Here is a 25054-nt window from a genome sequence, read left to right as displayed (position 1 = left end):
GATGTAGGTGGAAGGTCTTCGAGATGCTTAAATAGCACCAGGCTTCTAAGCCAGACTACCCAAGAGGAGGGGGAAGGAGGAAGTTGTAGGGAGAGAAATCCGAACCTGATTACATTAAAGGATACATGTGGGGTTTTGAGAGAACGGTGACTTTTGCACAGAATCTCAGGAGGGAACGCACGGGCGCACACACGCATATGTCCTCACGTAGGCACACATCTGAGACACCCTGGAAGCTGACATTTGGGGGATGGGGAACAAGGAAGTTGTTAAATTATCCAGCTGTTCTGTCTAAATATGTTGTACATCTGGCGGCCTGGAAACCTCTGGGTGACTTTTCACTTTACAGTCACCGTCTTGCTGTTTGGACTCAACCTTAGGGCTCTAGAGGAGGAAATAGGAAAGATAAAAAGAGAAACATGGGTAGATTGGAGGTGGGGGGGGGGAAGCAGAGAGAGAGAGAGAGAGACAGACAGACAGACTGAGAGATAGACTTAGACACAAACATACAGAGACAGACAGAAAGACAACAGGAGAGAAGCAGACAGGGGGAAGTGGGGGGAAAGAGAGTGAGGGAGAGGAGACCCAAGCAGAGGGACGGAGAGAGATAAACACAGAGACAGAGAAATTCACACAGAGGCAGAGACACAAACACAGGAAGAGATAGAAAGATAGATGAGATAGAGAGACTCACTCAGAGAGAGTCAGACCCGGACGTACAGAGTAAGAGAGAGAAAGAGACAAAGATTGGGAGCAGAGAGACCCACACACAGAGATGGAAGCCACACGGACACAGACACTCAGACATTCTCCAAATGACAGATTCGCATGAAGACATGGGTTGCCTGTCCAAGGAGGAAGTAGGGACAGAGCTGGAGAGGGACAAAGAGATTGCGATGGCGAGAGACAAACACACAAATGGAGGAGAGAATAGAAAGAGACGGAGAATAAGAGAAACACTGAGAAAAAGGCAAAGAAACAGAGATCCGCAAAGAGAAGAAAATAAACCATTCGAACAAAAAGAGCCGTCAGGATTTTCTGTTCTGCCAAAAAATCTTGGGAGTCAGGATGTGTTGTGTGAGGGCCTTAATGCAAAACATTAATCTCTTCAGAGGAAAGAGTGGGCTTTAAAATATGGTTTTGATGCAAGGAATTGCTCCCCAAACAGGAAGTTATTTTATTCATTTTTTCCTTTTCTTCTTAGAACACCAGGACCTTCCGAGGAGCAACCAAAGACAGCATTTGAGTGTTTATCTACTTTCCACAAACATCTCGCGTCAGCGGTTTCTTTTTAACAGGAGGAAAAAGTTTCTGGACAAGAATGAGGCCTCTTGATGAATGCTGTGGGGGCACAGAGTAGACTGCCATGTAGAAAGTGCTAGAACAGGGAAAGAAATCCTCTTGCACTTCTCAGGCTGATGGGTGATGAGTAGTGGCTTCTTAGAGTGCTATCTGTGAAAAGGAGTTCTGAGGCCGCGTCTCAGGAAGAAGGATTGCTGGGATCCACAACTGGTGTCTGTCACGCTCAGGGTGGCCATATCTCGGGAACGTGGTCCAAGATATTGACTGGGTGAATTGAGATGGCCAGCTTTAAACTGAAGCAGCCACTTTATCCTCAATGCTGCCTTCATGTCTAATGCATAGTTTTCTCAGTAACTGGTTGTTGTTTTTTTTTAACGAATTCTTTAATTTATACTTCTTTGGATGTGCGTTCATTTGAGTCCGTCGGGTCCTACAGCTCAGTGATCCCTCCCAGAAGTGAGTGGCCAGGGAGTGCTGTGAGGAAGGCGGTGCTGTTTCTGTTCCCTACACGTGGTCAGCAAAGAACTCACTGGCAGAGTGACATTTGAGCCCAGACTGAGGCAAGTGAGGGAGCAAACCATGAGGATATCTGGGGGGCGATGTTCCAGGCAGTGGAAACAGCCAGTTCAAAGGCCCTGAGGCAGGACTGTGCTTGACATGTTTGAAGAACAGTGAAGAGGCTGGGATGGCTGTAATGAAGGGAGTGAGAGCCAGAGCAGTGGATGTTGTGGTGAGAGGTGCCTGAGACTAATTCCTATAGGGCTGCACGGTCATATTACAGGCTTTGGCTTTGACCCTGAGCAAGATACGGGCCATCAAAGGATTTAGAGCCTAGAATTGACTTATGTTTTAAGAGGATCCCTCTGGCTGCTGGGCTAAGAACAGATCAGGTAGAAGCAGTGAGGAGGTCACAGCGTTTCCAGATGAGAGGTGATGGTGGCTGGGTCAACAGTATAGAGATAGGGAGAAGTGGTCCGATTCCGGATATGTGTTGGAGGCAAGAGATGGCAGAATTTGCTAACGGATTGGATTGGGTGTGGGATGTGAGAGAATAAGAGAGTCAAGGGTGATCCAAGAGGACAAGAGAGTCAGGATGATCCCAACTTTGGGCCTGAGCAATTGAAAGGATGGAACTGCTACCACTCCCTGAGTCTGGGAGGGGCGAGTTTAAGGCAACAGATCAGGAGCTCGAGGTCAGACATGGATTCTGGGGTGAGATCATGGAATTCAACTGAAGGCCGTACTGGCTGCATCAGGCGATTGCCCTTTCTTTTTTGCTCCTTCTATGGCCTCTTGGCATGTCTATATTTTGATTCTTCCTCTTCTCTTTGCAAACAAGTTTTCTCTGATTATTTTTTCAACATCTCTCAGCATGAGAACATCTGACTCTACCCTGATCTGAATGGCTACTGCCTCTCTTAGTGTATGGTTTAGAGCAGCAATTTTCAAATTGTGTGCCAAGGCACCTGGGGGTTCTGCAGCAAACTCATAGGGGCACCATGTAATATTTTACATTTTCAAGGCAAATGCAGTGATAGTTGACATCTCTCCCCGATGCCTCTTGAACTACTAGCTCAAGGTAGCTCAATGTAGTTTCAGCATTAGCTTGCACGACATTTCTTTCCATGCCGCCATATCTTTGCAAGGTGGGTTTTCCGTGGTTGTTGTGATAAAAAGCAACTGTTACTTGAAAGTCAACCTGGAACGGGAAAGAAGGTGTTGCCCAATCTGCTGCCAAGGTTTGAGAATTCACGCAGTGCCCCAACATCCCATTGACAGCAATTGTGATTAAGAATGAAATAAAAAATTTTTCTTTCAATTTATCTTTTCAGAGTCTAAGTTCTTAGGCCGTAAATTCTTATGAAATCGTTTGGATCTAGCTACTTAATACATGGAACTGTTACCCATTTCTTTCCACCTAGCGCTTCCCCGAAAAAATGATGGAGAAAATAGATGCTCGCAGGGGAAGTTTGGAAGCGCCTGCTCGCGACAGAGTCTCTAATCGGTTACTGGCCAGCCAATGGGTTGTCTAGCTTTGGATCAGGTGACCATGACTGATCCAATCAGGTGTCCAGTTGGTCTAGGGCCCGCGTCCCGAGGAGGGGAGTGTGGGCGGGCAGGTGGGTAAATCACTTCCCTTAACCGTGTCCCTGACGCCAACTCGCGCGTTAACTGCAGAAACCTTACTCTAAGTCGCAGCCTGAGCCCTGCTGGTGTGGGGAATTGTAAGATTCCAGAACTTGGTCACCTTTAAGACTCTTTCGATCCTTTAGGGTCCATTTTGGCGTCTATCCCTCGTCTCTGACACGCCTGGCACACATTGTAATTTCTATTTTTCAGCTGCTGAGCCTTCCTGAATTTGGGACTTGCCCAGATAATGGCTCTCACGGGGGCAGGCGGCGCCCACTCCCAAGGAAGCAGAGGTTGGCGAGTACTATCTGAGCCTCGCCTGCAGCTGGCTCGACCCGTCAGATGCACGCACTGAGGGTTTTGACCGTGGAGTCGGCAAAGCAGCAGGGACAGGGAGAAATCGAGGGGGGCTGTGTGGGTGGTGTCGAAGCGGCAACACCGTCTATGTTCCGGGGCCAGCAGCGAGGTTGGCAGGAGCGTCGGTCCCTTGGCCGGCCTGGCCGGGTGGGCAGCACCAGCCGCAGTGGGAGGAGCTGTGTGTCCTCAGCGGCCTGGTCCGGGCAAGTTTCTGGCCGTGGGCCCTGCTGTGTGCCTGCCTTCTGTTTGTGCCTATTTTCTGACCTCGTTCTCCAGCCTTCCTGGCAATTGTGTGAGCTCAGCGCTCTCCCTGTCATAAATTCCCTTTCTGCTGAATTTAGTCAAGAGTCTGCTTCTGTATCTGGAGTTGCTACTAAAAACTGAACTGATTCTGGAACCCACTTTATTCATTTGTTGGTTGAAAAAAAATGATTCTGACATATATATATATATATATATATATATATATATATATATATATATATATATATAATATTTGTCCAGTCTAAAGGCACTAATGAAACAAATTCCCATGTCTGCACCCACCGGCCATGAAAGAATAGCTTATGTGTCTCAGAAGGAGGGTGATCTTTGTTTTTTGAGTGTATTTATTTATTTTGAGAGAGAACGCACTTGAGCGCGTGTGTGCGTGTGTGCGCAAGTGGGGAAGGGGCAGAAAGAGAGGGAGAGAGAGAATCCTAAGTAGGCTTGGGGCTGTCGACACAGGATCCAAGGTGGGGCTGGATCCCACCAACCGATCTCAGATCATGACCTGAGCTGAAATCAAGAGTCCAGTGCTTAACCAACTGAGACACCCAGGCGCCCCAGAAATAGGGTGATCTTATGTTCCGGTTTGTTTGGGACAGTTTTGGTTTGTACCTGTTATATGCCATAATTATAACTACATCCTCCCTTTCATCCCCCAAAGTATGCCAGTTAGGCAACAGAATACGTGGTCACCTTACCCAGATGCCTCCTGTGTGTCTCCAGGATAGTCCCCATCCTAGACTCTTCCTTCCCTCAAATAACCACCGTCTGGAGGTTTGCTTTAATTATTCTCCCCTTTTCTTTACAGGTTAAGCACCAAAGCAAGAGCGCCTGGGTGGCTCAGTCGGTTAAGCATCTGAATTCGGCTCAGGTCATGATCTCATGGCTGGTAAGTTCAAGACCCGTGTTGGGCTTTGTAATGTCAGCTCAGAGCCTGGAGCCTGCTTCAGATTCTGTGTGTGTGTCTGTTTGTCTCTCTGTCCCCCACCCCCACTCGTGCTCTCTCTGTCTCTCAAAAATAAATACGCATTAAAAAAAATAATAAACACCAAAACAATGCACTGTTTAGTTTTACCTGTTTTTGAGCTTTATATAAACAGAATCATACTGTTCATTTTTTGTGTGTGACTTGCTTCTTCCACTTAGCGTTAGGCATGTGAGATTTATGCTTGTTGCAAATTGCTGTCGTTTGTTTATTTTCCTGCTGCATAATATTCCATTACGTGAATATGCCACAGTTTATCCTTTTTCCTGTGGAAGAGCATGTAACCTGTTTCCAGGCTTTGTCATCATAAACAACGCTGTGAGGAATGTTCTTGCATGTGTCTTTTGGTGGACACCAGCAAGGGTTTCTTCAGGGCTTACCCCAAGGGAAGTTGCTGGCCATTATTATGTACATAACCAACTTTATAATTTGTTTTTGCCAAACTGTTTTCTAGAAAGGAGGTTATCAATTATGTTAGTTTCCTAAAGCTGTTGTAACAAATTTCCGCAACTTTGGTGGCTTAAAACAACAGAAATGTATTCTCTTACTTCTGGAAGCCAGAAGTCTGAAATCTGTATTATCAGGCTGAAATCGAAGCATGAGAGGGACCCTACTCCCTCTGGAGTCTCTAGGGCAGGATCCTTCCTTGCCTCCTCCAGCTCTTGGTGGCTCCAGATGTTCCGTGGCTTGTGACCCCATCACTCCAATCTCTGCCTCCAGGAGTTCACGGTTGGATGGTGAGATGGACGTCAGTCAAATGTTGTGACAGAGGCAACTCTTAGGTGTTTCTAGAGCATTTGACCTAGCAGGGGGCGGTCAAGGGAGGCTTCCTGGAGGAGGTGACATTTCAGCTGAGACTTAACCGACGAGAAGAAGTTAGGTAGGTGGGAGGAGTCAAGGAAGTGGGAGAGGGTGTCTCAGGATGAGAGAGCAGCAAAGGTAAAGGCTTGGAGTAAGAAACAGCATGACATATTGAGAAGGTGAATAGTTTAATGTGGTCAGAACGAAGACGAAGGCAGTGGAGAAAGTGGGAGGCTTTGCAGTCTAAGTTAAGGAATCTGAAATGAAATATGAATTAAAAGGTATATATTTCAAAGGATTCATAATTATGTGCTTGAGGTAAAATGTTCAGCTCTACATTGGAAATCAAAAGCCCCCTGACCATCCCAACTGTCCCAGGAGATGATATCTAATAATGTTTGGGGGTACATCTTTTTTTTCCTTTTATTTTTTTAATGTTTCTTTATTTTCTTTCTTTCTTTCTTTCTTTCTTTCTTTCTTTCTTTCTTTCTTTCTTTCTTTTCATGTTTCTTTCTTAGAGAGAGATTTGAGAGTGTCAGAGTGTGAGTGGGGGAGGGGCAGAGAGAGAGAGAAACACAGAATCCGAAGCAGGCTCCAGGCTCTGAGCCGTCGGCGTGGAGCCCTATGTGGGGCTCGAACTCACAAACCGTGAGATCATAACCTGAGCGGAAGTCGGACGCTCAACCGACTGAGCCACCCAGGCGCCACGATTTTTTCCTCTTAAAAATTGAGCTATAGCTATATATAGGAAAGTGTCCAACTGTTAAATACAGATGGGTGAATTTTTACCCACATTTTTATTCACGTAATTATACTAAGATCAAGATAACAAACCAGCAAGTTTGGGGTCTTTCTAGATTTTTTTTTTCTTTTTATGAACCAATAATCATGTACATGTACATGAATACACTAATAGGTATGAATTTATACTGAGTATACTAATACGCAGTATAATTTTATGAATATGCAATTATCTTATTTTTCAAGAATGGAATCGTCCTTAACTTAATATTCTGCAGTATTCTTTTTTCACTTAATATGGACTTCCCCATCAATATGTAAGAATTAAGAGACAAAAGGCGATTGGTTCATTTATTTACCCGTTCACTCAACAAATACTTTTTTTGAGGTTGTACAGTATGTTCAGCTGTCTGTCGTTGAAGGGCTTTAAACAGAGGAGTAACATAAAGAGGAACAATAGAATCAGCTTTACTTTGTAGATAGATCATTCTGGAAGTATGCGCTCCCTCAGTCCCTTGGGTGAAAGAGGAGGGGTAAAGCAATTCCCCACCGTGAGTGGCAGCTGCATTTTTCTTTTCATATTTTAAGTAGTTTTGAATAAGTACTACATTCAAGGGCTTCAACATTCAAAAGAGGCGAAGGGGCATTTAGTGCAGTCTTCCCTCTATCCCATCCCCCAACCACTCATTTCGGTGCCCAGAGACAGCTGCCGTCACTAACTTTCTTATGCATTTTTCCAGAGGTAGTAAAGGCGCACATGAGCAAACATGGCATATGTTATTGTTTTCTTTTAGTCTTTTTAAAATTTGCCTCTTCCTACTCGACAACAGCTCTCAAGATCGCTCCTATCCAGAGCATCCCCCAAGATGCCAAGCCGGCTCAGTTGGTAGAGCATCTGACTCTTAAGCTCAAGGTCATGAGTTTGAGCCCCATATTGGGTGTAGAGATTACTTTAAAAAAAATAATAAAGCTTTTTTTTTTTTTTTTTTAAAGCATCCTCATGCTTTTGGTGGCTGCATAGTTGTTTTCTACTCAGTGGAAGGACAACTCCTATTGTCAAACCTTGCCCAGAAGCCTGGTATCTTTTACTCCCTGCCAGACTTCTCTGTGCCCCCAGCTGGCGGACACCTAGGTGGGCTGGGCTCTGAGAACTGGGAATATTCCTTGGCCTGACTGGGGAGTAAGGGGTGCTAGTGCCAGGAGGCCCCCGGGAGACATTCAGTGTCCCGCTCTCTCCGTTACGTTGAGAAGCCGCCCTGGCTCGTGTATAGTCTTTGCCCCTCATTCCTGGGTCCAGGTGCATCACCAGTTGACCTTCGTGTTATCTTGCCCACGCTGACGTCCCTCCCACGTGAGCAGCTGTTCCGTGGCCGTCTTAGAGCCCCCAGGCCTGTGCCCACATATTCTGCCAGATAAGATCACCCTTGGTCGTGGATGAAATACTTATTTAACAAGTGCCTATGTGCCAGGCTGCCTGGTAGCCTTTTACAAGTTAATTCTCGTAACAGTCATGCCTAATAGGTACTATTGTTCCCATTTTATGGATGAGGAAACAGAGTCCTCTTCCGTATGGACAGGGAAGGCCAGAGCTGGGTAATGGTGAAGCCTGAATTCGAACTCACTGGTGCCAGACATGTTGGTTATCCTTGGTTATCCATCAAGCAGTAAGTACTCAATATGTATGTGCTGACTGAACGAGTGAATTTGACAAATGTTTCCTGAGGAGGTCCTTTGTGTCAAACATTGGTCTAAGCGCCAGGGACTGAGCAGTGAAGTAGACAGCTTTCTCGGAGCTGAAATTCTAGTGGGGAAGACAATCTAAACAAGTAAGCAAATGAAAATAAGATAATTAGATAGCAATAAGAATTGTGGAGGAAATATAGTATGAGATACTAGGCAGTGGCTGGGGGAGTGAGGGCAGGTGGGTCATCTTTAGATAGGGACACAGTCTGTAAGGAAGTGAACTTTGGACTTAATCTGAGAGGCGAGAAGGAGTGAGGTACACAAATATGTGGTGGAGAGGAGAGGATTCCAGGCGGAGGGAACAACACGTGCAAAGGGCCTGAGGTTGGCTCAAGCTTGGTGTGTTTAGGGAACAGAAAGAATACCAGTGTGGCCAGAGCAGAATATAAGGGACAGTGGTCTGAGTTGAAGTTCAAGATGCAGACAGGGGCCAGATCATGCAGGGGCTTGTCAGCCACATAAAGTCTTGGATGGCTTTAGTAGGGGAATGATATGTCCTCAGGTTGCTGTGTGGCGAATAGGCTGTGGGGTGGCAAGAGAGGAAGCAGGGGGCATATTGAGGAGGTTGCTGCCGTCCCCTGGCCTGGGAGGGTGGTGACCTGGACCAATGCGGGAGCCATGGAAACCAACAGAATGGGGATGCACTTTGAAAGGAGAGCTGACAAAGTCTGCTGATGAATTATAGTTGGATGATGGGAGAAAAAGAAGAACCAAGGATAACTCCTTGGTTTCTGGCTCCAGCAGCCGGGTGGATGGTGATGGAGCCGTTTATTGAGATGGGAGGACGGGGATAAGTAGGTTGCGGTGGGGGCAGTTGGGGAGAGGGGAGGAGGAAATGGAACTCCGCTTCAGACCCAGGAAGTGCGCCCTGCCCATTAGACATCCCAGTGGACGTATCGGTTAGCAGCTGCGGGTAATGAGTCTGGGACTCAGGGGAGGAGGCAGGGCAGGAGGCTGATGAGTCATCACATTGATGGTATGAAAAGCCACAAGACTGGATGAGATTGTGTGGGAGTGAGTGAAGACAGATCCCTCCTCAAGAGACAGGAGGGTGATGAGGATGCACATTACCCAGGGTGGGGGACTAGCTTCTGGAATGGTGATGGAACGCCCAGCAAGCAGCTCAGCCTCAGACCCAGGGGGGCCCTGAGGGGCTCTGGCTGGGGTGTTCTGGAGGTAGATCGTAGCTGCCATCCACAGGGTCTTTGACCCTGTGTCCCAACGCCCTCATTCTGAAGACCCTCAGACAGCATTACCCAGATTTGCTGTTTACCTAACGCTTCTTCCAAGGGCTTCAAAAGCTGGAGTCCCCGGGGAGATGCCGTTCTTCCCTTAGGGCCTTTGGTAGAATGCAGGCCAGGAAACTGGGACAGCAAGGACCTCATTCAAGGTCTCAAGGGTGGAGCTGTCTGCAGAACCATGAGGCAAACCCCTTATCCACCCACATCCATATTGGTTTGGTTTCTCATGAGGCTTCTGTTTTGCCAAGAGGGACATGAAAATAAAATAGAACTTCCCAGAATAATTAAGATGTTTAGCAGTGGTGGAGTGGGAGAAGACTTCCCGAATAATAGAGCATGAGGAGAGAGAAGTGTACTAGAGAAGTTTGGTAATGTTTGGCCTGTAATATGTAATATAACACTGTCCTTGGTCTCTACTTGGAACTTCAGCAAAGTCTCTTGTACATAATGCCTTGGGGTTGAATTTGCCGTTTGGGGGTGGAACAATGTGCTTAAATGGGTTTCTGGAAAGTCCTGGGGTCTGAACCACATAAGAGTCATATTGGGAGTAATCTTAAGGGGGCTGAGGAATACAATGGAATGGTTCCTGCTCCAGACTGGAGCTCCTGGAAGTCAGGGAACACACAAGACTCACTTCTGCATCCCCCTCAATCAGTACTGGGTGTGAACACAGCAGGGTCCCCATCAACCAGGACTGTGTGTGAACACAGCAGGGGATCAGGAATTGTTTGCAGAATGAATGAATCAACAGAGGAGTAGGTGAGTGAATGAGTGAAGTGTAAAGAAGGTTGTGCATAGGAAAGAGAGAGAAGAAAAGTGGGCGGTCACCGACAAGACAGGCAAAAGTTAAAAGGTCTGACAATATCGAGTTTTGGTAGTGAGTCCCCAGGATGGCCCCCAATAGTTCTTGCCTCCTGATATTCACAGTGGTATGAGTTTCCTACGGCTGTGTAACAAATTGCCATGAATCGAGCAGCTCGAAACAACACTGGTTTATTCTCAGGTTTTGTAGGCAAGAAGTTCTTTGTTCAGGGTCTCCCAAGGCTGAAATCAAGGTGTCAGCGGGGATTATGATTCCCCTGAGGGTCAGAGATCTCTTCAAAGCATGGGGGCTGTTGGGAGCACCCCTTCCCTTCTGGCTGTATGTGTGGAGGCCCCAGTTCTCTCCCTAGTTATCGGCAGGGCAGCACTCTCAGCTCCTAGAGGCTGTTCTCACGTCCTGGCTACACAGCCTCCTTGACAGGCAGTTCATACATAGCTATTGGCTTCTTCAAGAATCTCTTGGATCTCTTTGAAGGCCTCACCTGATTAGTTCAGCCCCTCCCAGGGCATTCCCCCTTTGATTAAGTCAAAATCAACTGATTAGGGACCTTAATTACATCTGCAAAATCTCCTCTGCCCTATGACCTAACATAATCATGAGTGACATCCACTGTATTCACAAGTCCTACCCACATTCAAGGAGAGGAGATTCTATGGCACATGCACACCAGTGGGGAGGAAGCTTGGGGCTGTTTTTTTTTTTTTTATGTTTGTTTGTTTGTTTACTTATTTATTTAATGTTTATTTCTTTTTGAGAGAGAGACAGAGTGCATGTGGGAGAGGACCAGAGATAGAGGGAGACATAGAATCTAAAGCAGGCTCCAGGCTCTGAGCTGACAGCACAGAGCCTGACGTGCAGCTCGAACTCACAAACCACAAGATCATGACCTGGACCAAAGTTAGACACTCAACCGACTGAGCCACCCAGGCGCCCCGCTTGGGGTCTGTGTTAGAACTCTGCTACTATAGTACCTTTGTGTAAGATGCTCCCACACTGAATAGGGCTGACCTGTGTAATAACTAGAATGGTATCTCAGAAATAATGGTGTGTGAACTCCACATCCAGGTCATAAAAGACACACATGGTGGCTTCCACTTTTCTCTCTCTCTTCGATTCCTCATTGTGGAGGGAGGGATGGGGTTGGAATATAGCTGCCATGTTGTGAGGATGCTCAAGCAGCCCCGAATATTACAAACATACACACATAAAGGATGAATTTATTAAAAACACATGGGGCTTCTGTCACTTAGACTCTGGCACCCAAGGCTGTCACAGAACAACTCATAATCCTAAACTTCTCTCTCCTGATTCACATCACTCAGGCCCCAGGGAGAAGCTTCTCCATATCTCTTAGGTCATGACCTCAAAATAACAGTCGTGTCCAAATGTAGTGTCATGGGTTGTATGACACTATTGCTGCCTAATCGGAGATGGCCACTCCAGTTCTGGTTCTAGTGGAGGGATAATTGGGAGTTGCAAGCACTTAGATAAGAGCAAAGAGAAATGGATTAACTTGCAGATTCCTTCCTCTCTGATAGTGTAAATGCATAAGGAATTCAGGCTGCTTTTTATGTTCCATTTTGTCCTTCTGGAGGTGCTCATGCATTAGTGCAATTTTTGTAACAACTACACATGGCAATTGTAGGGAATAGATTCTAAAATGTCCCACAATGATTCTCACATTCTGGCATTCATACTCCTGTGTAATCTCCCTTTAAGTGTGGATGGGACCCGTGACTCGATTTTAACGAATAGAATACAGCAACAGGGATAGGACTTCACATCTGTAATGACCTTGCATAGGATGTAACTACTGCTTGCTTGCGGATTCTCCCTATTGATGCTCTCCTTTGCTAGCTTTGTGGAAGTAAGCCACAATATGGAGAGGCCCCCACGGTACAAAACAAAACAAAACAAAACAAAAAACAAAACAAAAAGACTGGCGGGCAACCTCCAGCCAATAGCCAGAGAGGAGCTGAGACTGAGTCTGCCAGCCCATAAAGAATTGAATCCTGGACCACTACCTGGAAGCAGGTCCTTCCCCAGCTGAATCTCCGATGGGATCCCAGGCTTGGCCCACATCCTTTTTTTTTTTTTTTAATGTTTATTTATTTGTGAGAGAGACAGAGCGTAAGCAGGAGAGAGAGAGGGAACAGAGGGTCTGTAGCAGGCTCTGTACTGACAGCAGAGATCTGTGCTGACAGCTGAACTGTGAGATTATGACCCGAGCTGAAATTGGATGGTTAACTGACTGAGCCACCCTCCCCTTGCCTTTTGATTTTAAAAGGTAATTTTAATTTAATACAGAATTTAATTTTCACAGAAGAAGTTAATAAGATATTCTAGGAGAAAAATAACTTAAAAAATTTTTTTTAACGTTTATTTATTTTTGAGACAGACAGAGACAGAGCATGAACGGGGGAGGGGCAGAGAGAGAGGGAGACACAGAATCTGAAGCAGGCTCCAGGCTCTGTGCCGTCAGCTGAGAGCCCGACACGGGGCTCGAACTCACGGACCGTGAGATCGTGACCTGAGCTGAAGTGGGACGCTTAACTGACTGAGCCACCCAGGCGCCCCAAAAATAACTTTTAAAAACATAAAATATTTGGGGTGCCTGGGTGACTCAGTCGGTTAAGAATCTGACTTTGGCTCAGGTCATGATCTCATGGTTCATGAGTTCGAGCCCTGCATCAGGCTGTCTGCTGTCTACAGAGCCTGCTTCGGATCCTGTCTTCCTCCCTCTGCCCTTCTTCCACTGGCTGTCTCTCAAAAATAAATAAAAATTAAAAATAAATAAAAGTAAAATATTTTAGTTTGTTAATTTTTTACATTTACTTTAATAATTCACATTTCTGGAGGCGTCTGGGTGGCTCAGTCGGTTGAGCGGCCGACTTCGGCTCAGGTCATGATCTCGCGGTCCGTGAGTTCGAGCCCCGCGTCAGGCTCTGTGCTGACAGCTCAGAGCCTGGAGCCTGTTTCAGATTCTGTGTCTCCCTCTCTCTCTGCCCCTCCCCCATTCATGCTATGTCTCTCTCTGTCTCAAAAATAAATAAACGTTTAAAAAAATTCACATTTCTGATGAAAATATATTCAAGCTTTTATACTTCCATAGAATTTCATTTTATTTTTTATTCCCTTAGATCATCACTGTCAATAGCACAAACATTATGTAAAAACTTTTACTATAACAACATAATGAGCAATTTTGCTAAAATGAAGGCAAGAAGCGGTGCCTGGGTGGCTCAGTCAGTAAAGTGACCGATTCTGGCTTCAGTTCAGGTCATGAGCTCTCAGTTATTGGGTTCTGCACTGACAGTGTGGAGCCTGCTTGCGATTCTCTCCCCTCTCTCTCTGCCTCTACCCTGCACGTTCTCTCTCTCAAAATAAGTAAACTAAAAATAAAACAAAGGCAACAAAAATTTTATGGAGTAAATACATAATCCTTTATTAATTATGTATTTTTAAATTATTCACTGAGAGGAGTTCCTGGGTGTCTCAGTTGGTCAAGCATCTACCTGATTTTGGCTCTGGTCATCGTCACCCTGTCGTGAGATGTTGTGCCCCTCCCCCACTTACGTGCGCATGTGTATGTAGGCGCATGTGCACGCACTCTCTCTCAACACTGGCACATCAATACGATATCCAGGCACATACAATCATCGTTTAATTCACTCATCATTGATATTTTGCCAATTTTAGGACATGTAAAAACCATAGCTTTACGCATATTTCTTCACTTTGTTATAATCAACAAACTTCGTTTGTTAAAATAGGAGGTTAAAACATATTTTATTTGACAATTTGTAAACTTGTTTATACCAGGAAGACTTGTAGCCACACGGCCTGCAGGCCTCCGTTTGTACGCTTGTCCTGGGCCCTGTGGATGTCGGGGCAGGTCAGCCCAAGGTTACTCAGCTGGTAAACGGAGCCAAGATGCAAACTCCCATCTGCTTGGACTCCCAGGTCCAAGCTGTGTAAGATGTGACCTTCTCTGATTCAGCTCCCGGTGGAAGAGCTGTCACCTTGGGAAGCCCACAGAAGCTGGGACATTCAGTGGTCCTGGGCAAGGGTGACTACAGAATTCACAGGGCCTGGTGCAAAATGAAAATACGTTGTAGTTCTAATTAACAAATTACTGAGAGTTTCCAAATGCTTACAGTAGATCGCTAATGCAAGCAAGAGGTCCTTGTGAGTGCAGGGTCCCGTGCAACTGCATGGGTTGTGTGCCATTGGTCCGGGAGCTTCCTGGAGCTGGCGACTGGATACTCCACCCTCACGTGGAATGGGTAGGATTGGGTGTGGCCAGAAGAAGAGGCAAGAGCAAATGGGAAATGAGGACCATCTATTTGTAGCACTTTCCTTTAAAAACAAATTTATTTAAATAAAAATGTTAAGTCATTTAAAGAAAAAAATTAAGGAAATAAAAGCATATGTTACCTGCAGATATGGAAAAATTGTGACGACTCATTTGAATAACTGGAGCTTGGGAAGTTGCTATCTGTGTGTGAGTGTACAAGCATGTAATTGTCAGTGTGTGCACATGAGTCTTGTATGTGAATCTTTGCATCAGTGAAGATGAGCGTGTCTTTGAGTGTTGGTGTATTTGTGTAAAGTGAAAGTGTGTCTGAGCTTATGTGTACTGTCGTGTCAATGTGTGTAGGGAGATCTGGGTGGATGTGTGCATGTAAAGTTTTCTTACTCTGAACTTCTCCAAGGAGAATGTAAAACTGTCAACCTCTTGGGGTGCCTGGCTGACTCAGTCAGTAGAGCATGTGAGTCTTGATCTCTGGGTCATGTGTTCAAGCCCCATTTTGGGCATAGGGATTACTTAAAAAATATTTTTTTAAATATGTTTTAATGTTTATTTATTTTTGAGAAAGAGAGAGACGGAGTGTGAGTGGAGGAGGGGCAGAGAGAGAGGGAGACACAGAATCCGAAGCGGGATCCAGGCTCTGAGCTGTCAGCACAGAGCTGGACGCGGGGCTCCAACTCACGAACCGGGAGATCATGACCTGAGCCGAAGTCAGATGCTTAATAGACTGAGCCACCCAGGCACCCCCCCACAAATTTTTTTTAATTAAAAAAATTGTGGACTTGTTTACACTAGGTCCATTTTTTTTTTTTTTTTAATTTTTTTTTTCAACGTTTTTTATTTATTTTTGGGACAGAGAGAGACAAAGCATGAACGGGGGAGGGGCAGAGAGAGAGGGAGACACAGAATCGGAAACAGGCTCCAGGCTCCGAGCCATCAGCCCAGAGCCTGACGCGGGGCTCGAACTCACGGACCGCGAGATCGTGACCTGGCTGAAGTCGGACGCTTAATCGACTGCGCCACCCAGGCGCCCCACTAGGTCCATTTTTGATACCTGTGTGTCAGCTATTGCCCCAGTAACACTGTGCACAACCACAAACAGGGAAATGGGGGAACACTGCTAAATGCGACGGGTATGAGTTTTCCTTTTAGGAGAATGAAAATGTTCTAAAACTGATTGTAGTGATGGTTGCACAACTGTGAACTTGCTAAAGAAAACATTGAATTGTACTATTTAAAAGGGTGAATTTTATCGTATGTGGATTATGTCTTACTTAGGTGGTTAAACAACCACCGCAAACATTAATTTTCTTTTTTCTTTTCTTTTTTTCAATATATGAAGTTTATTGTCAAATTGGTTTCCATACAACACCCAGCGCTCATCCCAAAAGGTGCCCTCCTCAATACCCATCACCCACCCTCCCCTCCCTCCCACCCCCCCTCAACCCTCAGTTTGTTCTCAGTTTTTAAGAGTCTCTTATGCTTTGGCTCTCTCCCACTCTAACCTCTTTTTTTTTTTTTCCTTCCCCTCCCCCATGGGTTCCTGTTAAGTTTCTCAGGATCCACATAAGAGTGAAAACATATGGTATCTGTCTTTCTCTCTATAGCTTATTTCACTTAGCATCACACTCTCCAGTTCCATCCATGTTGCTACAAAAGGCCATATTTCATTCTTTCTCATTGCCACGTAGTATTCCATTGTGTATATAAACCACAATTTCTTTATCCATTCGTCAGTTGATGGACATTTAGGCTCTTTCCATAATTTGGCTATTGTTGAGAGTGCTGCTGTAAACATTGGGGTACAAGTGCCCCTATGCATCAGTACTCCTGTATCCCTTGGATAAATTCCTAGCAGTGCTATTGCTGGGTCATAGGGTAGGTCTATTTTTAATTTTCTGAGGAACCTCCACACTGTTTTCCAGAGCGGCTGCACCAGTTTGCATTCCCACCAACAGTGCAAGAGGGTTCCCGTTTCTCCACATCCTCTCCAGCGTCTATAGTCTCCTGATTTGTTCATTTTGGCCACTTTGACTGGTGTGAGGTGATATCTGAGTGTGGTTTTGATTTGTGTTTCCCTGATGAGGAGCGACGTTGAACATCTTTTCGTGTGCCTGTTGGCCATCCGGATGTCTTCTTTAGAGAAGTGTCTATTCATGTTTTCTGCCCATTTCTTCACTGGGTTATTTGTTTTTCGGGTGTGGAGTTTGGTGAGCTCTTTATAGGTTTTGGATACTAGCCCTTTGTCCAATATGTCATTTGCAAATATCTTTTCCCATTCCGTTGGTTGCCTTTTAGTTTTGTTGGTTGTTTCCTTTGCTGTGCAGAAGCTTTTTATCATCATAAGGTCCCAGTAATTCACTTTTGCTTTTAATTCCCTTGCCTTTGGGGATGTGTCGAGTAAGATTGCTACGGCTGAGGTCAGAGAGGTCTTTTCCTGCTTTCTCCTCTAGGGTTTTGATGGTTTCCTGTCTCACATTCAGGTCCTTTATCCATTTTGAGTTTATTTTTGTGAATGGTGTGAGAAAGTGGTCTAGTTTCAACCTTCTGCATGTTGCTGTCCAGTTCTCCCAGCACCATTTGTTAAAGAGACTGTCTTTTTTCCATTGGATGTTCTTTCCTGCTTTGTCAAAGATGAGTTGGCCATACGTTTGTAAGAAACTGATCCCATTCACAACTGCACCAAGAAGCATAAAATACCTAGGAATAAATCTAACCAAAGATGTAAAAGATCTGTATGCTGAAAACTATAGAAAGCTTATGAAGGTAATTGAAGAAGATATAAAGAAATGGAAAGACATTCCCTGCTCATGGATTGGAAGAATAAATATTGTCAAAATGTCAATACTACCCAAAGCTATCTACACATTCAATGCAATCCCAATCAAAATTGCACCAGCATTCTTCTCGAAACTAGAACAAGCAATCCTAAAATTCATATGGAACCACAAAAGGCCCCGAATAGCCAAAGTAATTTTGAAGAAGAAGACCAAAGAAGGAGGCATCACAATCCCAGACTTTAGCCTCTACTACAAAGCTGTAATCATCAAGACAGCATGGTATTGGCACAAAAACAGACACATAGACCAATGGAATAGAATAGAAACCCCAGAACTAGACCCACAAACGTATGGCCAACTCATCTTTTTTCTTTTTTTTAATGTTTATTTTTGGGAAAGACAGAATGTGAGTGGGAGAGGGACAGAGAGAGAGGGAGACACAGAATCCGAAGCAGGCTCCAGGCTCTGAGCTGTCAGCACAGAGCCCGACTCGGGGCTCAAACTCACCAACCACGAGATCATGACCTGAGCCAAAGTCGGACGCTTAACCGACTGAGTGACCCAGGCACCCCAAACATTGATTTTCTTGCTCACTGGTCTACAGGTGCAGGACAGCTCTTCTGAAACCAGCTGGGCTTGGCTCCTGGCTGCAGATGAGTTCAGGTGTATGTTCCACATGTTTTATCTACGTGTCATCCTGTTTGGATGAACAACTGCTCAGGCATGTTCCTTTTGTGGTGAATAGCAGAAGTGCAAGGGAGCGAGTAGACACAAGTAAAGTTTCCTAACATCTTGGCTCAGAACTAGCACTAGAACTAGTCACTCCTGCCCACGTTGCATTGGCTGGAAAAAAAGTCACACGGCCAAGTCCAACATCAACAGGACAGGGAAATATATTTGCCTCTCTCTGTCTCTCTCTCTCTCTGTCTCTCTCTGTCTCTCTCTGTCTTGTACTTCAAGGTCATACGGGGGAAGAGAATAAAGAATCGAGAGTGGAAATCCAGTGTGCCTCGTGTGTGTAGCATGTTGATCTTGCTCCTTTAGAGATTTGGTTAAAACAGACTGGACCACCCAGCTTCCGGGTCTGGCAGCCTAAGGTCGCCCCACAATTTCTGCCTGTTCCTGTATTTTGTTTCTTCTTGCTTCCCTCTTCCCCAAGCGTCAACCGGTCTCAGAGCTCCTGTGCCTGAGTGAGCTACCTCGCCTCCCCACTGAGCCAGACCGAGGTAAGAAGCCCAGCGTCGTCACTAATGTTGAGAAGAAATGCAGTCTCGCTCAGCGCTTAGTGCATTTAGGAACTTAGCTGAAGATTTCAAGGCTCACGGAGAAGACTTGCACGGCACATTGCACAACCTTCCGCTGTGTGTACGGCTCTACTGTTCTCCCATCTCTGCCCGGAGACCGCAGGGAAGACTTCCTAGAGGAGGTGACATTTGACCAGATCTTGAAGGCTGAGGAGTTGGGCGCGCGACAAGGACGGGAAAGAACATTCCGGAGAGTGAGAACAGCAGAGATAAAGTGAGGAAACATCTGGAAGGGTTGAGAAGATGTAAATAGCTGGCATGGCAACGGTGGAAGTTACGCTCGAGAGCGGAGGGAGTCGTGCAGGATGAGGCCAGAGCGTTCCGCAGGTCCGCGACCAGTACCGCTTGCACTGTGTTCAACTAGGCTAGAAATCTTTTTCCAGGATCGCCTTCCCTGTATGGTTCTGGGTTGGCCCTGGCCACGAGGAAGATCTGAAAGATCTGTGTGAGAATATGGAAGGTGGAAGTGAAACTGAAGCCGTGTGTGTGTGTGTGTGTGTGTGTGTGTGTGTGTTTTAATTTTATTTTTTTAAGTTTTGAAAGAGGGAAAGAGCGTGCGTGAGTGGAGGAGGGGCAGAGAGAGGGGGACAGAGGATCCGAAGCAGGCTCCGCACGGTCAGCAGAGAGCCCGATTCAGGGCTCGAACTCATGAATTGTGAGATCACGACCTGAGCCGAAGTCGAACGCTTAACGGACTGAGCCACCCAGGCGCCCCCAAAGCCATTTTTTTTTTAATGCTCTGAAGGTCGAGGCAAGGTCCCAGGCACTGTGAACACAGGTTCCAGTTGTTCCTCTCCCTTGTCCTTGTGGCTCCAAGTTCATCCTTCCAGGTTCCAGTTTGGCCTTGCTCCAGTTCATGCCCAGCCCTCCCCCTTGACAGCTGATCCACAGGATGCAGAGACAAGATCATTGCCTAGGCTCCTCTCCCGGCTTCCACAACTGTGTACCAGCTAATCCCTGTAATTCTGTCTTCTTCTTTTTTTAAGTTTACTTATTTATTTCGAAAGAGAGAGAGAGAGTGTGCAGGGGAGGTGGAGAGAGAGAGGGAGACAGAGAATCCCAAACAGGCTGCACACTGTCAGCACAGAGCCCGGCGTGGGGCTCGAACCCACTAATCGTGAGATTCTGACATGAGCTGAAATCAAGAGTCGGACACCCAACCGACAGAGCCACCCAGGCGCCCCCATAATCCTGTCTTCTATGCTGTTCATAGTGATTCTCTGGGGGCACCCTGACTAAAAATGCCAGGATCACAGAGACTACTGTGTGCCACACCGAGGAGTTTGGGGTCATCTTTTAGCATTTTTTCCCCTCAACTTTCATCTGAGGGCCGCTGTGACAGAGGTAATGCTAACTGTCCACCAAAGCCCTTCTTCCTGAGCATGTGGTTACATCTCCAGCCTCCTTTGCGTCTAGATGAAGTTCTAGCTGATAGAATGTGGGCTGAAGTGAAGGGTGCACGTCCGGGCCTGGCACCCAGATCCTTCCATGTGACACTGTGGACTTGACCTCACTTCCCCAGTCTGCTGGCTGAATGACGAAGTCCAAGTGGACCCCAAGGCCTGGAGGGTTACAGGGCCATTAGCCGCAAAGAAACTGGGTCCTTGAATGCTTCCACAGAGCAGAGAGCCCCCACTGCCCTGCCTCGGCTGTGACTTGAGAACTAGAATTTTACTGGGTAAAGCCAGTAAGATGTGCAACTGCTACAGTGGGTACCCCAACTTACTGAAAGCAACCACCTTCACAGTCCTCTCCGTAACTTTTACCACCACACCTTTGTTGCTTTAATCACTTAAAAGAAACCCAATGCACTCTCTACATAACCTTAAATGTATTTAAAAAGAGAAACTTGTGGGGCGCCCGCGTGCCTCAGTTGGTTACGCATCTGACTCTTGATCTCAGTCTAGGTCTTGATCTCAGGGTTGTGAGTTCAAGCCCCGCGTTGGGCTGTGCCCTGAGCGTGAAGCCTACTTTAAAAAAATAAAATAAATAAATAACAAAGAAAGAGCACTTCATGTTATTATCCATGAACAGAAAAGCAGCATCACTCATAGTAGAGAGACGGTAACAGTAAAAAATAAACACTGAGGGGCGCCTGGGTGGCTCAGTCGGTTGAGCGTCCGACTTCAACTCAGGTCACGATCTCGTGGTCCGTGAGTTCGAGCCCCATGTCGGGCTCTGGGCTGATGGCTCGGAGCCTGGAGCCTGCTTCCGATTCTGTGTCTCCCTCTCTCTCTGCCCCTCCCCCGTTCATGCTCTGTCTCTCTCTGTCTCAAAAATAAATAAACGTTAAAAATTTTTTTTAAAAAAAACACTGAAAAATCAAACAATGATGTGAAAGTCTTGCTGTATCCTGGACCCAACAAGGGCTCTGGAACCTGAGACCTGCTCACACTTTGTCATGAAGGGAGATTAATGTGCGTTTGATAAGTGTTAAGGACAGGCTAGTACCAAACTGAGACTTTCTCTTTAAATGTTCCTCAACCACCAGTGATGATCACACCACACTCTATGAAACTATCTGAGCAAAAGAAAGCTGAACAATTTTAAAACATGTTTTATTGCAGAAGATTGCAAAGGCATATACGTAAATGTATGTCATACACATGTATGATGCCCATGTGTACATTACCCAGTTTCAACAGCTATCAACTTTTTGCCGTTCTTGTACATCTGCTATTCATACAGCCCCACCCACCCCTCACTTCTTTTTCTTTGCTGGATTTTTTTCTAATTTTTTTAAATGTTTACTTCTGAGAGAGACAGAGCATGAGAAGGGGAGGGGCAGAGCGAGAAGGGGACACAGAATCTGAAGCAGGCTCCAGGCTCCGAGCTGTCAGCACACAGCCCGATGTGGGGCTCAACCTCATGAACCACGAGATCGTGACCTGAGCCGAAGTCGGACGCTTAACCGACTGAACCACCCAGGTGCCCCTTTCCTGAATTATTTAAAAATAAAGCCCAAACATCATATAATTTCACCTACAAATACTTCAGTACATAGTTCTACTAATAAGGACATTTAAAAAATAAATAAGGACAATTAAAAAGCAATGCCATATTGTACTTAATACTCAGTCTGTGTTCAATTTTCCCTAATTACCACACAAATGAGATTTTATACCCGATTTGTTTAAATCTGGACACAGCACACATTGCATTTGGTTGGTAGGCACGTAGTCTCTTCGAACCCCCTGTTTGATTGATTGCAGTAACTGGCCTCTCTCCACACCCAGCAATGTGACTTTGCAGCCTCTCCTACTGAGAGATGGGGATCTATTTCCCCACCTTGGAATCTGGGCTTGATCATGGGACTTGCTTTGGCCAACAGGATGCAGAAGTGATGCCGCATGATTTCTGGGTCCGGGCGGTGAGATGATCCCACGTATTCTCTTGGGCCCCTACCTCGGCCAGAGAACGAGCTCAGACAGCTTGCTGTGGGTAAGAGAATTTGTGGAGGAGGACTTTCCCGGCGAGGACATTCCAGATGAGCTGGTCCCCACCTGACCTGCCTGCTGACCGTAGATTCATGAACAAACCCAGCCTAGATCAGCTCAACTTGGCCCAGACCGAAAGAACTGCCCACCTGACCACAGACTCATGAGAAATAATAAATTGTTATTTTAAATCACTACATTCTAGTGTGATATTTTAACTTATTGTGGCAAACAAAGAACTGATACAAATCTACAAAAGTAAACAAATTTATACAAATATCATTAACTTAAGACAGTAGGTCATTGGTTCTTTAGTTCTTGACATTCTAAGACTTCTAATTGCATTCTATGTATCATTTAATGTTAGTCCTCTTATTTCTTGTACACTGGTGGTTAATCTTGAGCATGGATTCAATTAAGATTGGTTTTTGGCAAGAATACTTTCTAGAGATACATCCTCTGCACTACCCAGTAGGTACACAATGTCCGGTTATCCCACTTTGAATAATGTTAAGATCTATCAGTGGTTTCAATCAATAATTTCAGACAAGGTTGGAATATCCAGGGAGACTTCCAGGAGGAGTCAGGCTTGAGTCGGACCCCTCTGAAGGACAAGTGGGATTTAGACAGGCCAACAGAAGTTGGAAATACTCCAAATGAGGAGGGAAGGGTGGTTAGTATGAGTCAGTGTTCTGAAAACGTGGAACAAGTGAAAAAGCGGTTAATTCTCCCTCATATCATTTTCCACTGTTATCCTCTGGTCTAGAGTCCAGAGTAGGAACCAGATCTTACTTATCTCATGTTTTAATTCTAATAAGTTGGTAATGGGTACATGGAGTACTTTGTTGGGACACATTGTGAAATTGCATTCCTACTTAGTGGCAAAGATTGCTGTCATTGACTGTTGTTGTCTCTCAAGGGCCTGGGATGCGGCATGGTGTTATGACTGCTGTGAATCTGCCTGAGATCAATGACTGTGCCCTCATTTCAGGGTCTTTGACATTGGATCCTAGAAAGAAATAAGGGCTAAGGAATACCTGGCATGACTTGTGGTAGACTTTCTGGTTGCTTACCAACCTTCATTCACCTTTTTGTCTTTCCTAACAGAACCTTAGGTATTAGATGGAAGAGACTAATTAAGACATAAACAGGGGCTCCCGGGTGGCTCAGTCAGTTAAGCATCTGACTTTGGCTCAGGTCATGATTTCACCGTTGGTGGGTTCGAGCCCTGCGTTGGGCTCTGGGCTGACAGCTCAGAGCCTGGAGCCTGCTTTGGATTCTGTGTCTCCCTCTCTCCCTGCCCCTCCTCCACTCTCTCTCTCTCCCCGAAACAAATAAACATGAAAAAAAAAAAAAAAAGACATAAACAATGACCTAGTTCTGGCCAGTAAGAAACAAGAGGATGGCTCCTCATTGGGCTTCTTTAGAATATTTTTCTTCCTGAATTAAAAGAAATGTTTGAAGATATGCTTCCCACCCTAACTTCCTTTGGGGGTGATTGCATGAGGACATGATGCCTAGAGCAGTGGCAGCCATTTTGTGACCATGGGGAGATATGGCCAACACATTGGATGGTGGGACAAAAAAAAAGAAAGAATCTGGGTTTTTGATGAAGTTGTTGAGTTATGAACAAACTCTGGAACCTATTGCCAAATCTGTTGTTATGTAAAAAGTAAACCTCTATTATTTAATCCATGTTTACACAAGCATTCTTTTACTTGTAGCCAAAGAAAACTCAAAGGACACACTGACCATCTCCATGCTTCATGGGTGTGGTTTGGGCTAGCCTTTGCAAACTGGGTGTAGTCCAGGCTAGCATTTTCATGGCTGAGTCATGAAATCAATTTAGTGGGTCATGACCAACATTTAAAAAATGAGACACAATATATAACACGAGAATGCACGGCACACAGAAAGGATAAATATTGTTTTCGCGGAACCCTTCTTTTAATTATGTGTGTTCCAGGTTAGGTTCTCCAAGGAAGTAGACCCTGACACAGAATTTAGTGTTTGGGAGGTTTATTAGGTACTGTTGTTGAGATCAATGCCTGTGGAAGGGAGAGGAAGGAAGCAGGAGTGTGCAGTGGGGAGAGGTCAGGCTGGGACGGAGGTCCTGCGATGACCTTGACTAACCCCACAGGGAACAACGTAGCAGCTAAAATGGCTCTTCAGAATTGTCCTGAGTTGGGCCAAGATAGCCAGGCCTGTATCTCCCCACCTGCCCTATCAATCACCGGACCTGAGCGACCCCTGGAAAAGGGTATGACCTTGGCCAAGGTGGCTCCCTTCAGGTGAGGCAGGGACTCAGCCCAAGGGCTTGACAGCTAGAGGCTTTCTGCAGACAGCACTCCCAAAAGTTAACAAAGTCCTCCTTGGAGGAGGATGGAGCGCTTCCCGTCCGTGTGTGTGTGTGTGTGTGTGTGTGTGTGTGTAAGAGTGAACCAGGTTGTAATGCAAATGGATTGCTGACTGTGTGTCCGGGTCAGAGTAGTCTGCAGGCCTCCAGCTGGGCTGTGTTGCACTTTGACCTGAGTTGTTTTCCTTCTAATTATCTTTTGGGGTGTAGTCACTTTTCCCAAGGCTCCATTTGCGAGAGTCAGCGCTGTCTTGGTGAGACAGCCCCCTGGCATATGTGAACACCAGTGCAAAGCCCAGCTGCTGGTGCCTCCCATGCATTAAGAAATGGCAGCTGCTGCCAATGTCCCCAAAAGAAAAACGACTAAGGAAGATTAAAGCCAAGCAATGTCATTATCCCTGATGAAGCACACACGCAGGAGTCCTCCGCTCCTCCCTTGATCCTGTCTTGGCAGCCTCCTTTTCTACCCTCAGTT

At 45.8% G+C, this 25054-nt stretch overlaps 1 long non-coding RNA gene across 1 annotated transcript; it reads left to right on the top strand.

Moving 5' to 3' along the window:
• The first annotated feature begins 4433 nt into the window (after positions 1 to 4433).
• LOC131489356 (uncharacterized) lies at positions 4434 to 22418 on the top strand. The gene is made up of 2 exons (XR_009250498.1): positions 4434 to 4945; positions 22118 to 22418. It is a non-coding gene; the product is annotated as an uncharacterized LOC131489356 (long non-coding RNA).
• The last annotated feature ends 2636 nt before the right edge of the window (positions 22419 to 25054 follow it).

The sequence above is a fragment of the Neofelis nebulosa genome, chromosome 11 (genome assembly GCF_028018385.1).
Source record: "Neofelis nebulosa isolate mNeoNeb1 chromosome 11, mNeoNeb1.pri, whole genome shotgun sequence".
Taxonomy (NCBI): domain Eukaryota; kingdom Metazoa; phylum Chordata; class Mammalia; order Carnivora; family Felidae; genus Neofelis; species Neofelis nebulosa.
This window is presented reverse-complemented; position numbering and strand designations above follow the sequence as displayed.